The 16,137-nt window shown below is 33.4% G+C and overlaps 1 pseudogene; it reads right to left on the reverse strand.

Moving 5' to 3' along the window:
* Window positions 1-12,379: 12,379 nt before the first annotated feature.
* LOC114074667 lies at window positions 12,380-13,082 on the reverse strand (annotated as a pseudogene).
* Between the last annotated feature and the right edge of the window lie 3,055 nt (window positions 13,083-16,137).

The following is a 16,137-nucleotide window of genomic DNA, read 5'->3' on the forward strand; positions in this document are numbered from 1 at the left end:
TTGTGATTGACACCCACGCTAACACTCCGGCTGGAGAACCACTACTACCATCAAACTAAAGCAAATAATATAAAATTAAGATATTTAAGTTACGGAAGCAAGTTAAATAAACTAAAATAATGTGGAAAAATACGTCTAGAACCTAAAAGTTAATGTACAAAAACTCTAACAACGACAAGTCTAAGAACAATCGGTACAACCCCAAAACTAAACAACACCTTAAATAATAGTTTAAGTCTGGAGAGAGTGGACTTAAACAAGGAGAACTCAAGGATGCCCGGAAGAACTAGCTCACCCTTGAATTCGAAACGGTCAGTGATCTTCTAAACAAGTTCTGACAATAGCCGCCTATAGATGCCCTGTACTCAACAAAAATAAGAGCAAGTGCAAAATCAGTATACAACCACCGTCTACTTGTAGGATCATGCGACTATTCAATAAGTGAAACATGTAAAAGTAATTATAGCAATATAACCATGTAACATATCAAATATCAACAACATGGATTTACACAATCTTCATAGCATAAGAGAACCAAACCACAACCACTCTTAAAGTCTACATGTGCAATGCATGAATGGAGTCTCATTCCATCATTCATACTAAGTAAAACTCTTTGAGAAGTCATAGTCCGTACACAATAAGTACAATTATCACAATTAGTTGGTCCTCTCACGAAACCCAAAGTCAAACTGTTAGCATGCTGAAACGTGGTAATTCGATTCAACTTTATGCCGAAATGTGGCAACCGATCCCAGTTAGCATGCCGAAATATGGCCATCTAATCCAAGTTTTATGCCAAAACATGGTAACCGACCCCAATTAGTATGTTGGAACGTGGCAATCCAATCTCAATCACACATCACAATCACATCATCAAGATCATACAATAAAAGGTGATTTATGGCTTACAATTATTTGTTCATACTCATTTACATAGTTTTTGATCAAAAATGCAACATTCACATACATACATGCATTATAATGAAGCAATAAGAAACATATATCACAGCAACATAAAATCACAACCATCACGTACCTCAAATCCAAGCTTGAATCTCTAAGGCACTTGAATCTTCCCTTTTCTCATTCTTTTTGCATGTTCTAGGGCTACAACAATTTGATATATGCAAGGATCAACAATCAAAGGTCTAATTATTCGGATTATAACAAATCAATAACCCTAGACCAAACCCAAGATCATAATACCCAAATTAGGAATTTTCCACTATAATTCTTAGATCAAAACCTTTTTCCATCGATAATAACCTAAGGAAATAGGTTCTACGGAAAAAAAAATCGGGGAGTTAAAATCTTACCTTTAGCCTCAAAAATGGTGAAAAACTATTAAGAACTCGTCTAGGGTCACCTCCTTAGTCCTAAAATCAAAAAATACCAAATAGGGTCATCTTAGGGTTTATAAGAGACTTCAAAACACGTTTGTCCCGCTCTAGCGGACTCATCCCGCCGCACCAGCTACCTAAATCCCACTATATCGGCCTCAACGCGAATAAAATGTACCTATTCACAAAAATATTAATTTCGGGAGTTCTACTAGTCCAAATTCAATTCCGTAAAGTGTTATGGGTTCCTTATCGTCTTAGTTATCCACTCATATAATGAAATTCACAATTAGATCTCTTATTCATTACTATATTTTCCCTACGAAGGAATTTTCTGGCCCAAATTATTTCTTCATTGACTTTTCATAACGACGGAATCAAGTCGTTACACTGAACCATTTAGATTCAGACCTCTATTAAATATAAACAAATGAATCATAACTTTGTATCGTTAATCAATATATACATATAATCAAATTTCTATACTTCAAATAATAAAATAAATTTTAATTAGATTATCCTATATTCATTTAAAAGAACTAAGAGATGTTCAATCAAGAATCTTGATATATTATCATATTTACTGAAGGGTTAGGAGGATACAACTTGTCTAGTATTCAAAATCATCTGAAAGAAAAATGCGACGAGTAAAAGCAAAATATGACTCAGGAGTAGTATTTCTTTTACATAATTTTTAAATACATAAATTTTATTTCATTTTTTTTATTTTAATGAATTCAATTATGAAATTTAAATAAGGCTGCATAAACTGAGATGAATAGTGCAACCAATTATTGCATGCATCGTTATTAAATTTTAAATTAGAATTAGCATGAGTTATCATCACGACAAGAAACTAATTCAATTAATTCATTCATAAAGTCACTAAAAATTGCTTATAATACGAGACATTAAATTTAAATTTAATATTTTTATAAATTTGAATAGGCAAATATATGCATCGTCCTACGTGATAATTTATAACCTATATAGCGTATGATGTTATTGTATTATACCTTATAATAACTGCTATCAATAAAGTCTTATTATCCAATTAATTAGCTGTTGGGCATTTTCTTGATACATTTATAATCTCATTTATGAAAAGAATTTTTTTATTTTTTTGCTTTTTGTTTCTTATATGTATTTGAAAATAATTTTCTCTAAATTTTTCATTTTTCTAGTAATGGATGTGCTTCTATAGTTTTAAAAATGTTACGACATTCTAATACTACCATGAGCTGAAAATATCTTAAATTATTTATTTAGTAATTGAACACTATCACATGAATTGAAACAATAAAAGTGATTTTATTTTTTTCCTAAAGAAGAATGTATAATAAAAAGATAATGAATATCTAAAAATTAAGATGTCATAATTCAAATTATAATGCATAAGTTTTAACTCAAAACTTGAAATCAATTTTTAAACTCATTCAAAAATGACTTGGGGTCAAAATTGGGAGGGGTAAAATGATAATTTTACAAAAATTTGTAAAATTAACCTACCGGGTCATTACAAAAGTAAAGAATTGCTAATTTTTTTTAATGATTTTATTTTCACTTTAAATAATATTGAAAATTCTTTTTTTTTTTAAAAGTTCAAAATTTATATTGAGAAAAGAAAGAAAAAAGAAAGAAATAAAACTATTAGCTTTTACCAAAACTATTTTGAAACTCTGAATAAAATAACTCAAATCTTCATACTAATAAATAAACATTATACTATAATATCCGAGTTAATATGTTGAAAAGACATGACTAACATCTACTAATTAACTATAATTAATCCTTAATTTTATGCTACTATGTGAGGTTAACTAAATGTTTTATGTCTGCTAAGAATACTATATTAAAAAAAACATCTGTAAAAATAAAAAATACAACTCTAAATTATTATTTTTAATTTATTTATAAGTATTTAATACCTCTTATTAAAATTTTGTTTGAAAAGACTCATTTGATTACGACGTACGATTATTGTATTAAAGAAGGCATTACTTGAATAAGATGGTATATTTGTAATTAGTAACAAATTAGTTAGGAGTTAGTTAAAGTTGTTATTATATTCTTTATATATGTATATATATATATAGGAAGGTAGAAGAAGGTAGTTAGTTCTGTTTTTTCAATTTTCTGTAACTTTCAGTTCTGGGAATCTTGCAGAATACTTGAATATACTTCTCCTTCTTCTTCATGCTTCCAATCTGCATTCATGAACATGGTATCAGAGCTTGTGCAGTAGATACAATCAAAGTTTGTTCAAATTAGATCTGGTAAATTGAAGCAGCAATGGCAATCGTTGATAATGAACTTTCAGAAAAATTGAGTCATAATCATCCATTGTTCTTGAATAACATCGATAATTCAGGTGTTATGTTGATTTCGATCCAGCTATCTGGATCAGAAAACTTCTTAGTGTGGAGCAGAGCTATGAGAATAGCTATTCTAGGAAGAAATAAGCTAGGATTGATCGATGGATCTTGCAAGAAGGAAGCATATGGATAAAATTTGAAGAATCTGTGGGAACGATGTAATGCCATTGTTCTATCATGGATCATGAATTGTGTATCAAAAGAGTTGCTTAGTGGAATTGTTTACTCAACTAATGCAGCAGAAGTGTGGAAGGAACTGTGTGAAAGATATGATAAAGTGGATGGGAGTCGAATTTATCAATTACACAAAGAAATTGCTACAATCAGTTAAGGTATGAGCACTATATCTGTATATTTTTATCGATTGAGGGAGCTATGGGTAGAGTATGATAGTTTGGTTCCTATGTCTAGTTGTGGTTGTCCTGGTTCTAGAGATTTCATTACGTTTATGCACAATCAAAAGTTGTTGCAATTTCTTATGGACCTTAATGAGTCATATGATCAAGCAAGAGGCCAGATTCTGATGATGATGCCTCTTCCTTCACTGAATAAGGCTTACTCTATGTTAATTGAAAGAGAAATCCAGCGTAGAATCACACAAACTACTAGTAGTGAACAGGTGGAATTACATGCAATGTTTACTGCTAGAAACTCATCTCTACCTAAACACAGATCTTCTAATGTTCCTAGCTATGATCCAAATGCGTACTGTGATTATTGTAATAGAACAGGACATACTCGAGCTGTTTGTTTTCAACTTCATGGATATCCTCCTGGTCGTGAAAGAAGGAAGAAAGGATCATCATATGGAAGGGGAAGAAATTAGAATGACAAAAAACAGTTTCATACAGCTCATAATGCTGTTAGTAATGATCAAGAACAAAAATACACAGAAGAGTATAGTTCTAATAGAGAAGAAAGTTCAAGCAACAACTCTTATAGTCAAGGTTACAATGGAAAGGTAACTCACAATGATTATACTAGAGGAATGAGTGTTACCCAAGATCAATACAGTCAGATACTACAAATGCTTGGACATACAAATTCTAAAGGAGGAACAGAAGGATCAACTTCACAGTCTAACAATGCTGGAAATGCTAATCTAGTTCAAGATTATTCATCCTCAACAGGTAATGACATTGCACTTATAGTTGGGAATAAACAACAGGGGTGGATTATAGATTCAGGTGCTACTAATCATATGACATCCTTGCCTACTATACTTGATTATCAACAGCAAGTATTATCAGATAGACCTAGAAGAGTATATTTGCCAAATGGAGATAATGTCAAAGTTACTCACACGGGATCTTGCCATTTGACTTCACAAGACACTATAGAAAATGTTCTATTAATTCCTGATTTCAAGTTTAATCTGTTGTCAGTCTCAAAGCTTACAAAGGATCTAAATTGTGTTGTTTCCTTCTTTCCTGACTTTGTCATATTTCAGGACCTCTACAGTGGGCAGGTAAGGGGGATTGGTAGAGAAAATGCAGGTCTCTATCATCTACCTATTCACAAAGTCAGTAGAGGCAAAAATAGTCAATCTTTCACAGCAGATAGTCAGTCTTTCACAGCAGAAGAGAATAAAGAAACTCAAACTACTTCCTCATCTATATCTCCATCCATATCTGATTCAAAAGTTCTACTATGGCATCAAAGATTAGGCCACACCTCACCTAGTGTCTTAACACAAGTGTTCAAATTCTCTGTTACTCAATGTTCCAAGGAAGTGCATACTTGCACAATCTGTCCACTAGCTAAACAACATAGACTACCATTTGTTCATAGTACTTCTATGTCTACTCAAGTTTTTCAACTGCTACATATTGATGTATGGGGGCCATTCAATACTACTACACATAATGGCAATAAATTCTTTGTAACAATTGTTGATGATTGTACAAGAATGCTGTGGCTATTTCTAATCAAGTTGAAAAGTGATGTTTGTGTTGTGCTACAAAACTTCTTTTGTTTAGTTCAAACTCGGTTTCATTCCAAAGTTCAGGTCATTATAACTGATAATGGTTCAGAGTTTGTGAATGCTGAATGTAACAAGTTGTTTACCAGTCTAGGGATTGTTCATCAAAGAACCTGTATTCATACACCTCAACAGAATGGCATAGCTGAGAGAAAACATAAACACATCTTGGAGGTAGCTAGAGCAATAAAGTTCCAAGGTCATATTCCAATCAAATTTTGGGGACATTGTATATTGAGTGCTGCATACATTATAAATAGGCTTCCTACACCAGTGTTACATGGTAAATCACCTTATGAAAAGTTTCGTAAGCAACAACCCTCACTTCAACATTTGAGAGTATTAGGTTGCTTGTGTTTTGCCAAGAATATGTATATTCAGGATAAGTTTCAACCAAGAAGTGTAGTTCCTGTTCATATGGGTTATAGTGAAAATACTAAAGGGTATATACTTTATGATCTGAAGAACAAGTATTTTTTTCTTAGCAGAGATGTCTTGTTCAGAGAATCCACATTTCCTTTTGCAATCCCATCTTCTACAGCATGGCAATTATTTCCTACTACTTTCTCAGCAGATGTTGATACTGATTCTAGAAAGACAACTACAACTGAGGGTGGATCTGATACATCTACATTAGATGTGTCCATTACTGAACAAAGAAGGTCTACAAGGAGTAGTAAAGCTCCTTTATGGATGAAAGACTATGTAGCAGCTGCAAAACTCAAGTCTGGAGATAAGCCAGCTTACTCTATTGATAAATATGTTGCTTATGATCACTTACATACATCATATCAGACATTTCTGTCTAAATTTGGTAATAATGTTGAACCATCAACATTTGAAGAAGCCTGTTCTGATCAGAGGTGGGTAGAGGCTATGACCTCTGAAATTTCAGCCTTGGATGCTAACAAAACTTGGACTATTGTTCCATTACCTCCAGGCAAGAAGGCTATTGGGTGCAAATGGGTGTTTAAGATCAAGTATTTAGCTTCAGGTGAAGTAGATAAGTTTAAAGCTCGATTAGTTGCCAAAGGTTTCAATCAAAGAGAAGGTATTGATTATCAAGAAACCTTCTCTCCAGTAGTGAAAATGGTTACTATCAGAATTGTATTAGCACTTGCTGCTACTGAGAAATGGCATGTTCATCAAATGGATGTTTCAAATGCATTTCTTCAGGGTGATCTGCTAGAAGAAGTTTATATGACTCTCCCTCAAGGTTTTCAAACTCCCAAAGGTTTTAATGTGCAGGGGAGAAACCAGTGTGTAAGCTCATTAAATCCTTATATGCTTTGAAACAAGCACCTAGACAGTGGAATGTAAAACTCACAGAGGCACTGCTTAATCTTGGCTTTGTTCAAAGTCATCTAGATTACTCACTGTTTATAAAAAGGACTGGTGAATCTTTGGTGGTAATTCTAGTATATGTAGATGATATGATGATTACTGGAAATGATCTTAGCTTGATAAAGGATACAAAAGGAATACTGCTAAATACTTTCAAGATGAAAGATTTAGGAGATCTAAGATACTTTCTTGGAATTGAATTTGCCAGGTCACAAGAAGGTATTGTAATGCATCAAAGAAAATACACTTTAGAAATCATTTCTGAAGTAGGACTTGGTGCTGCTAAACCAGTTGGTACACCACTAGATCCATATGTTAGACTAACTACTAAAGAGTATGATGATATGAATGGAAAAGATAAAGAAGACAAGTTATTGGAGGATGCAACAATGTACAGAAGATTAGTGGGCAAGTTATTATATCTGAATGTTAGAAGACCAGATATTGCATTTGCTACTCAAACACTCAGTCAATTTCTTCATCAACCAAAACAATCTCATTTAAATGCTGCACTCAAAGTTGTAAGATACATAAAAAGTCAAGCAAGACAAGGAGTACTACTGTCTAGTAAAAGCTCCAAACAGTTAAAGGTTTACTGTGATGCAGATTGGGGAGCTTGTTTACACACTAGAAGATCAGTTTAAGGTTTTATGGTGAAGATGGGAGAATCATTGATCTCTTGGAAATCAAAGAAACAGGCCACAGTCTCTAGAAGCTCAGCTGAAGCTGAGTATAGAAGTATGGCCAGTGCTATAGCTGAGATTACATGGATAGTTAAGTTGTTTAAAGAATTGGGAGCTAAGATTCAAACTCCAGTCAGTGTTTACAGTGACAGTAAATCAGCAATACAAATTGCTGCTAATCCAGTGTTACATGAAAGAACAAAACACATTGAGTTGGAATTGTCATTTCATACGTGATCTACATACAAAGGAACAAGAAGCTGATATGCTAACTAAAGGTTTAGGAAAATCTCAACATGAATACTTGTTATCCAAGTTTGGAGTAATGAACTTTTTCATGCCTTCAAACTTGAGGGGGAGTATTAAAGAAGGCATTACTTGAATAAGATGGTATATTTGTAATTAGTAACAAATTAGTTAGGAGTTAGTTAAAGTTGTTATTATATTCTTTATATATGTATATATATATATATAGGAAGGTAGAAGAAGGTAGTTAGTTCTGTTTTTTCAATTTTCTGTAACTTTCAGTTCTGGGAATCTTCCAGAATACTTGAATATACTTCTCCTTCTTCTTCATGCTTCCAATCTGCATTCATGAACATATTGTTTGAACCATTATATTTTAATGATTAATCAACATTATCGTTGTTCATTAGCTTATGAAAACATGCAAAATAAGCATATTTTAATGTAATATATTATGATAAACAGTTTTATGAATCTGATTTTCAAATAAATATTTTAAGCTTTCACTTAAGAGGAGGATAGTTTGAAAAACCCACATTGGAAGAATAACTAAGTCCTTTCGATTTTATTTGTGTAATGTTGCTTCAAATTTTTCATTCTTTGAATGAACTATCACTCCAAATGGAGTTGCAAACCACCCACAAGAAGTTTATATGGTATTAAAACGACACTGAGAGTGAAGTTGATAGTTTCGGTACACACTCTTTTCTGGAATTTAATGTATTTTGATTATTAACATAATAAAGTGTAAATTATTATTTTATCTCACATTAAATGAAAATATTACAACTCGTGTAATTAATTAAATATTAAATATTGAACCTTCATTAAATAAATTGTTCCTTCCATATTAACTACAAATTAAAAATACAAAATATTTCATAATAAATTGAGTCTCTTTGAATTTATTAATACATCATATAGAATAGAATGCATTGTAATTGTGCATCTCATATTTTTGATGCCTTTTTGTGTTCTTAACTGAATTCTTCCAATAGTCAATTGAAAAAATAATAATCATATTCGCATAAAGTAGAAATAAAAAAAACATAAACTTTCATTTCACAATTCACGTTTAAATAAAATTATAAGTTACATTCTAACGAACCGACAATGCTAGTGCTCAAAGTCATTTCTACGACCTCTTCCTTATATATAGATATATATAATTTCCTAATATGAATTTAAAAAAAGTTACTGAATTCATCTAGCCCCATAAATTCCACTTAGCTCCGTCTCTGTCTGTCACGGGGGTGAAACTTTAACAACTTCTCCAGAATCGCTATGATCACTAACAATGAGACCAATTAAACCATTTTTATAAACATCAACATCAACATCCCAACCAGAAGGAACGATTTCCTCAATTAGTGTCCTAACTTAAACCAAATTTGTTCCTTTCTTTTTCATCTGTAACGCGAATTCAGGCTCTTCAAGTAAATTTGAATCAATTTTCGAATACCAATCAATTTCATCGATGTATAGATCAGGATTTGGCAGCTCCAAATTATCAAAATGCAGATTACGAAAATCAGCATAAAATTTATTTTTAGCATCATAAAATGCTTTTTCACCAGCTGAATCATTCCAATTCAGTATTTCATAATAAAAACGAGTATTTTCCTTGTAACGTAAGAAATCTTCCCATGATTCAAATGAACTATTCTTTAAGCAAAATTCCTTCTACCAAGAAGGAATTATTACTGGCCTCCAAACCCCTAAGAAATATCAATCAAATTAGTTATGTTATAAAGTTTATGATGCGAATTGAAAGAATTTTTTGATTAAGTGATTTTTTATGATTAAACTTTCGTGTTTCATAACATTTATTTAATGTATCTAACACGAGTTCATAAATTTCAATAAAGAAATTCAATTGGATTTTCTCTCGAGTCATTTTTGAATTATATAACACAAGAAATTTTGATCTTTGAATTAAAGAAAAAAGAATCTTACATTTTTGAGTTGTTCTTGTGCTTTGCCTTTGCTCGTGACATTGATATTTTTTTTGATTTGAACTCCATAATCTTTTTATTTTTTTTTTGTGATGGAAGTAACAAATTAGGACTTAAAGAAAAGGTCTATAAATAATTACCACAATGTGAACTGTCTTAATGTGAACCTAATCTATATAGGAAACTAACTACAAACGACAAAATATTCAGTGGACTATCAAAAATTTGACCCAAAAAGGTAATAAATCTAAATAAGACTTTTTAATACAAATAAGTAATTATAGATATACAAGCAAAAAAAAAAAGTGAGATATGCAATTTAAATTTTAAAAATATTATATATAGAGTTCTTTCTTAGGAGAATCAATTGACAATTAAGTGGTATTATTTTCTTATGTGCACATAGCACCAATTACTTCATTATCCCTCCGTCAAAATTGACGAAAAGTTAAGAGTCATGTATATTTAGTATATTTTTCGATTATTCATATGGTTATACTTCATATTTTAGCACAATGTTTTGTATTTGTCTTGACTAATGAAACTCTAGTGGATTCCATTTGTCTTCTTAATTAGGGAAAAAAGTCCAAATTTTCTCTTTCGCTAAGGTTTAAATTATCCTTAGTTATACATAATTAATATATAATAGAGTCGAAAATAAACATGATACTATTTATATATGACTGATAAAGTTATGAACGACCTTAAAGTATAACAAGCTAAATTAGCTCATCAGGCCCAAGATCACTAGGATTACACTTTGATTTAATTCTACATAAGTAGTAAACATACTTCTATCAATTTGAAATCAAACGAAAATTATCATATGTAGAGGTTTCCTACCCTTTTTCTACACTATAGTAAAAAATAAATTAAAAAGATGATAACATAGCAACATAATATATTATATATTAGGATAGATATGTTATCGTATATAGAGGATTGGGGATCATCACCCCTAACCCTAGTTATTAATTTAGCTGCTCATAACTAGTGTATAACACTAATTATAATAAATTAAACAACTAGAAATAGAGAAGTCTCAATCTTCGTCCACACCTAGGACATAGATTCTATGTGCCCCAATGGATCGTGACAAGTCCTTACTACTAGCACTTACTTCCTCTTTGATTACTTTACTTCGCTCAGTTTCCTACTTTTGGTTGGAGCCGCCTCGGACTCCCCGACAGCCCTAAGAGGAAGGAGTTGTCCATGGGATGGACAACGAAGTGTATCGATACTCCCCGGCCTCTTCTCTTTTTAGTGGGTGAGGAGCTCTATTGTCCAGGTGCACTTCTTACTTCTATCTATACATTTCCATATATCATTGCTTCGATACGGTCCCGAATCTGTTTCACTTCATTCTTCCCCGAGCGGGAATACATCGCTTACAATATTATTAAAGAAAGGGCGCTTATTGCCCTTTATGGCAAACACCTTATTGCCCCTTTACACCTATATCTTTATCAGGGAGACAGATGGTCGAGTTATTCTCCAGAAAAGCAATGCGATTTCTAAGAAAATTCTCCATATCCATAATAATAGTATGGAGAATGGCAAGATTAGAAGATGTACCTTCCATTTCGAAAAAAAAGGTTCTAATAAGACCCCTATTTCGAAGAAGTTGTTGCAAATAGTTTGACCTATGGATTCTCTCTTACTCAAGCTAGTACCAAAAAGCCTATTCCTTATGACTTCTATGCCTCTTCTAGGCCTTCTGCCTCTAAGCAAACTGAACCAGTGGAACTCCCTTTGCTTTGTCTCTGGATCGACTCAATCAATGAGAACCACAGCGAAATGCTTCTGGCATGCCAAACAAGGTAAGCGATCGATTCTCTTTCCCAATGTCAAATGCTACTGTACTGAGTTTGAAGAGGATCATTTTGGGATTGATGTCCTCTTGGAATCATGGGAAAAATCTACGGAAACGGGCACGTCGGTGGATCAGCCAGAACCAGGACATGTGCCGCCTGCTATTCAAGTAGCTCCCCAGGGGAACGAAGCTGGTCCATCGAATCATCCCCCACGAGTGGTCCCCTATCTGTATCAACTGGATGAATTGATAGGGGGAATTCCGTTCAGTCTATCCAGCAGAGGCTCCTAGCCAAATACTCCTATACTCCTCCTATCGGGATCATGTACCTGACCGAAATAGAGGCAAAAGACATATTCGAGGTCAAGGTCGAGATTCTAAGGATAATGGCGGTCCTTGATCCAACGGGGGATTGGCTGGGACGGGGAGCTCGGGCCCTCGAGAATCTGCGTACCGCCATGGGAGAGCATTCCTTGGATAAACTCCATACCCTTCTTTCGGATCTCGAATCGTGGGGAGTCAATTCTGAGTCCTTCTCTCAATTAAAAGGGATGGTACCCCTGCGAAGGGGTTGGGACGAACACTCTACCACATAGTGGAGTGGATAGCTAGGACTACTAAAATGGAGATAGTGTACAACAACAATCCTATATTTGATGTCGATTCATCCACACTTCCATTCCTTGTAGAGGAAGGCTAACTGCTTGCTGGCTGGGAGCTGTATGAGCGGTAACGTCCACGTACGGCTTCGTGAGAAGGGCGGTGGACAGAAATGGCCTTGTTGTACCTCACTCTCGTCTTCAATGGGGTCTGCTCTTTCTTTTTTGGGAGAGTATGCCAATATGATCTTAATGAGGTGCGGGACTTTGCATCTAACATTCGTTGGGCTTCTCTCTTCGGGAGCCTGCGCCCCGGCCTTTTAGTGCAATAAACCCCTCCGGCCGAAGACTAGTGGTAGGTGGTCCTGTGGAGCTTTCGGAAAAGGGTAGCCTTGTGTGTAAGCACAACAATAAACCGCGACGAACCCTCAGATGAACTATCTAAGATTGGGGGGGATCCTCAGTAGTGGTGACCCTTTCACTCTTCCACGGACTGATACATGTACCGAATGCTCATACGGGAAAGTTGACTCCTGGGTCTGGAACCTGGGGGGTTGCTTCAATAAATCCTTTCTTTCTCGTCCACTCGGGGGGGTGCGGACACACCTGCGCGGATTACAGGTGACAGTTACAAGAATGGCGGGGAAGTTAACAGTACCCGACGACATTCAGGGATGGATGTAGACCCATCGGGCAGGGATAATCATTCCGGTCCTGGTAGAAGTGGCGACCATTCTCAAGAACAAAAAAGACTGCGTTGAGGGAAGCCCTATGAGTCACTGAAATGACGGCAGGAGTGCCCTTTTTCTATCAATAGAGGGAAAAAAAACGAGCTTTGCTCCCCTTAACAATATGAAGAAAGAAATAAGGGTCGAAGTTTAGACCACTCACAGTAGTTCTACCTATAGAAAGGATCATGAAAGAGGAGACAACCCATTTATGATTCCAGCCGAGAAGACTAGTAAAAGGAAGGATCAAGAATGTTATATATTTCAGGAGCTAGATTAGTTGGCGATGAACAAGTAAAAATTGCCTCAACCAAAATAGATGGAATAGGCCCTAAAAAAGCCATTCAGGTTCGTTAACGATTAGGTATAAGTGGAAACATAAAGATAAAAGAATTAACTAAGTATCAAATCGACCAAATTGAACAAATGATAGGTCAAGATCATGTTGTTCATTGGGAATTGAAGAGGGGAGAACGAGCAGACATCGAACAATTAATTTCGATTTCTTGTTATCGTGGAATTCGTCATCAAGATGGATCGCCCTTACGCGGTCAACGAACTCATACTAATGCTACGACTTGTCGCAAGCTAATTCGGAAATGAAAGAAGTCTACCGAAAGCCCTTGGTACTTAGTCGAGCTGATGGCGAGATCGATTTTTTGTTCGAGGTTCAAGAGGAAGGAGAGGAACCACCGCCCAATGGTGCTTTTACGAAAGTATGGTCACCGGTGGCTAATACCTTCTTGAGACTATCGAACCTAAAATCCACTTCAAAGCAGCACTTGCAAGTGAATCTTGTTTGTTCCACAATAATCGTTCTAAGACTATAAATTAAACCCTAGAAACTGAGAATAATAAATTTCATTATAAAAATAAGGGTAAATATGATGTTTAATTGCATAAATACACCCAAAATCAACACCTCATAGTTAGAACTTTTTTCTAACACCCAGAAAGACTCTAAGCTCAAACTTGAACTATTATTCATAAGTGTAAGGGTTTGTACTAAATGATTCTTAATTGTGCATAGGTTCTAAATTCAATTCTTTAGTGTTGGAAAATATTTGGAGATAGAATTAAGGCACATAAGAATCCACTAACAAAAAGTTGAGTTGAACGTTTCCTTATTGATCGAGTTTCCATATAAGATTTTACTTGGATCAACTTCAAATGATCATATCTAATAGAATATGAAGAGTTATTTGACTCATAACCTATCAAATTAAAAGTCTATGAATCTTCTATCCAACTCCACCAAGTTTTCATCATTCTGAGTTTGGAGTAGAGAGTTATGATCATTTTACTAAAAGATGCAGTGCAGTTCTGTTTTGACTGACATGGAAAATATATATATATATATAAAAAAAATTAATTTTCTTGTCCTTATACAACTAGGAAAATCTTAAAACGGTTTTCTCAACTTCTACATAGTCCTAAAAGAAAAAAAATGATATTTCCATTTTTTAACTCCTCCTTCTCCTCTCTCAAATCCTAAGGCGAAACTTTAAAGAAAAATCAAGACATAAAACTTCTAAACAAGTCTCTTTCGATCCAAACAATGTTTCTTCAAATATCTTTCAAGATTATTCTTCAGGATAAGTCCTTCAACAAGATTTCAATCTTTCCAATTTAAATTCCTTCTTATAGTCATGAATCATTAATAGAAATTTTAACCTTGATCAAAGGATTTTCAAAAACTAATTCAAGAATCTCAAGAAAAGATTCCTTGATCATTCATCTTCAAGATATAATAAGTGTTTAAGGTATGTAAGATTATACAATGGGGAAGTATATTTAGTCTTAAGGCATTATTTTCAAGAAGTATTTCAAGAAAGTATTATTATCTTTAATTTGTAATAAATTATTTAGAAGAGTTTCGAGAAAACATATTTTACTTCAACTACTGTAATAATCCGAAAGATCCTCTTTAGAAATTTTTGAATATTTGTTTAACTTAAGTTAATTAATCGATAGTTAATGGATTAAAGTGAATATTTAATAAGATCCTATACTATTTGACCCTTAAATAATAAAATAAGTGAGTAAAATTTATCACTTTTAGCACTAATTAGTTTTGAAAATAAATAAACAAAAGAAAGAAGGAACGGAAGAAGGGTTACAGTATCTAGTCGGTTGCCAATTGCTTCAGGTAAAATTTTTATTGAAATTTTGATCTTCCTATGTATGCTATTGCATTGAATGCTCTTTATAATGCCTACAATTTCATTAAATACTATAGATATATACATATATGCAATTGAAAAGAGGGTTGTTGGGAAAAAAAATAAAATAAAAAGACTGTCAGATCCTATACATTAATACTATTATATTATTATGTTGTTGTATTAGATTGGAAATTGGGATGAGGAAGACTTATGGTGTGCGTATTATTCTGGCGGCTTTGATTATGTGTGGGACGAGACAATGCTAACTTTATAATTGTTATTGTATTTTGATTATATGATTCATTATCAATTTTTTTAGGGCTAAGTGAAATAAATTAGTGGTTGAAATTAAAAATAAATTAGTGAAAGATAATAAAATAAAATGAATGAATTAAAAGCATTGGATGAGGGAATATGCATATGAATGTACGTCTAAACAGTGATTATACATTTTGGGAAATTAACAAAAGAATTGGAAGTATTTGGGTTGGCCATAATGAGCCAATGATTGGTCATAATGAGCCAATCAATGCCCATAATGAGCCAATTATTGGCTGGAAAAAAATTGTTGAACAGAAAATTAAAAAAAAAGGATCGATTTTTTGTTAGCATTGTTCTAATTAAATTAATAGTGCAAATTTTATATATTGGTCATTATACTATGAATCTAGTGTTGATAGGTGGACATGTGTAATTAAATATTATATGTACTGTGTTGCGCGAATGTCATTCGAATTATGATAGTGGAAAAGAAATAATCAAAATTTAATCCTAGGCTTGGAACTTGAAAAACTATGATAGTGGAAATTTCAATTGACATCGAGAATTACGAAATTGATCATAAATTTGGGTGAATTTTAGCTCAAGGTTAAACAAAAAAAATGTGGGTATTGTTAGTTCCGCAA

Source organism: Solanum pennellii, chromosome 11, assembly GCF_001406875.1.
Source record: "Solanum pennellii chromosome 11, SPENNV200".
In the NCBI taxonomy this organism is placed as follows: domain Eukaryota; kingdom Viridiplantae; phylum Streptophyta; class Magnoliopsida; order Solanales; family Solanaceae; genus Solanum; species Solanum pennellii.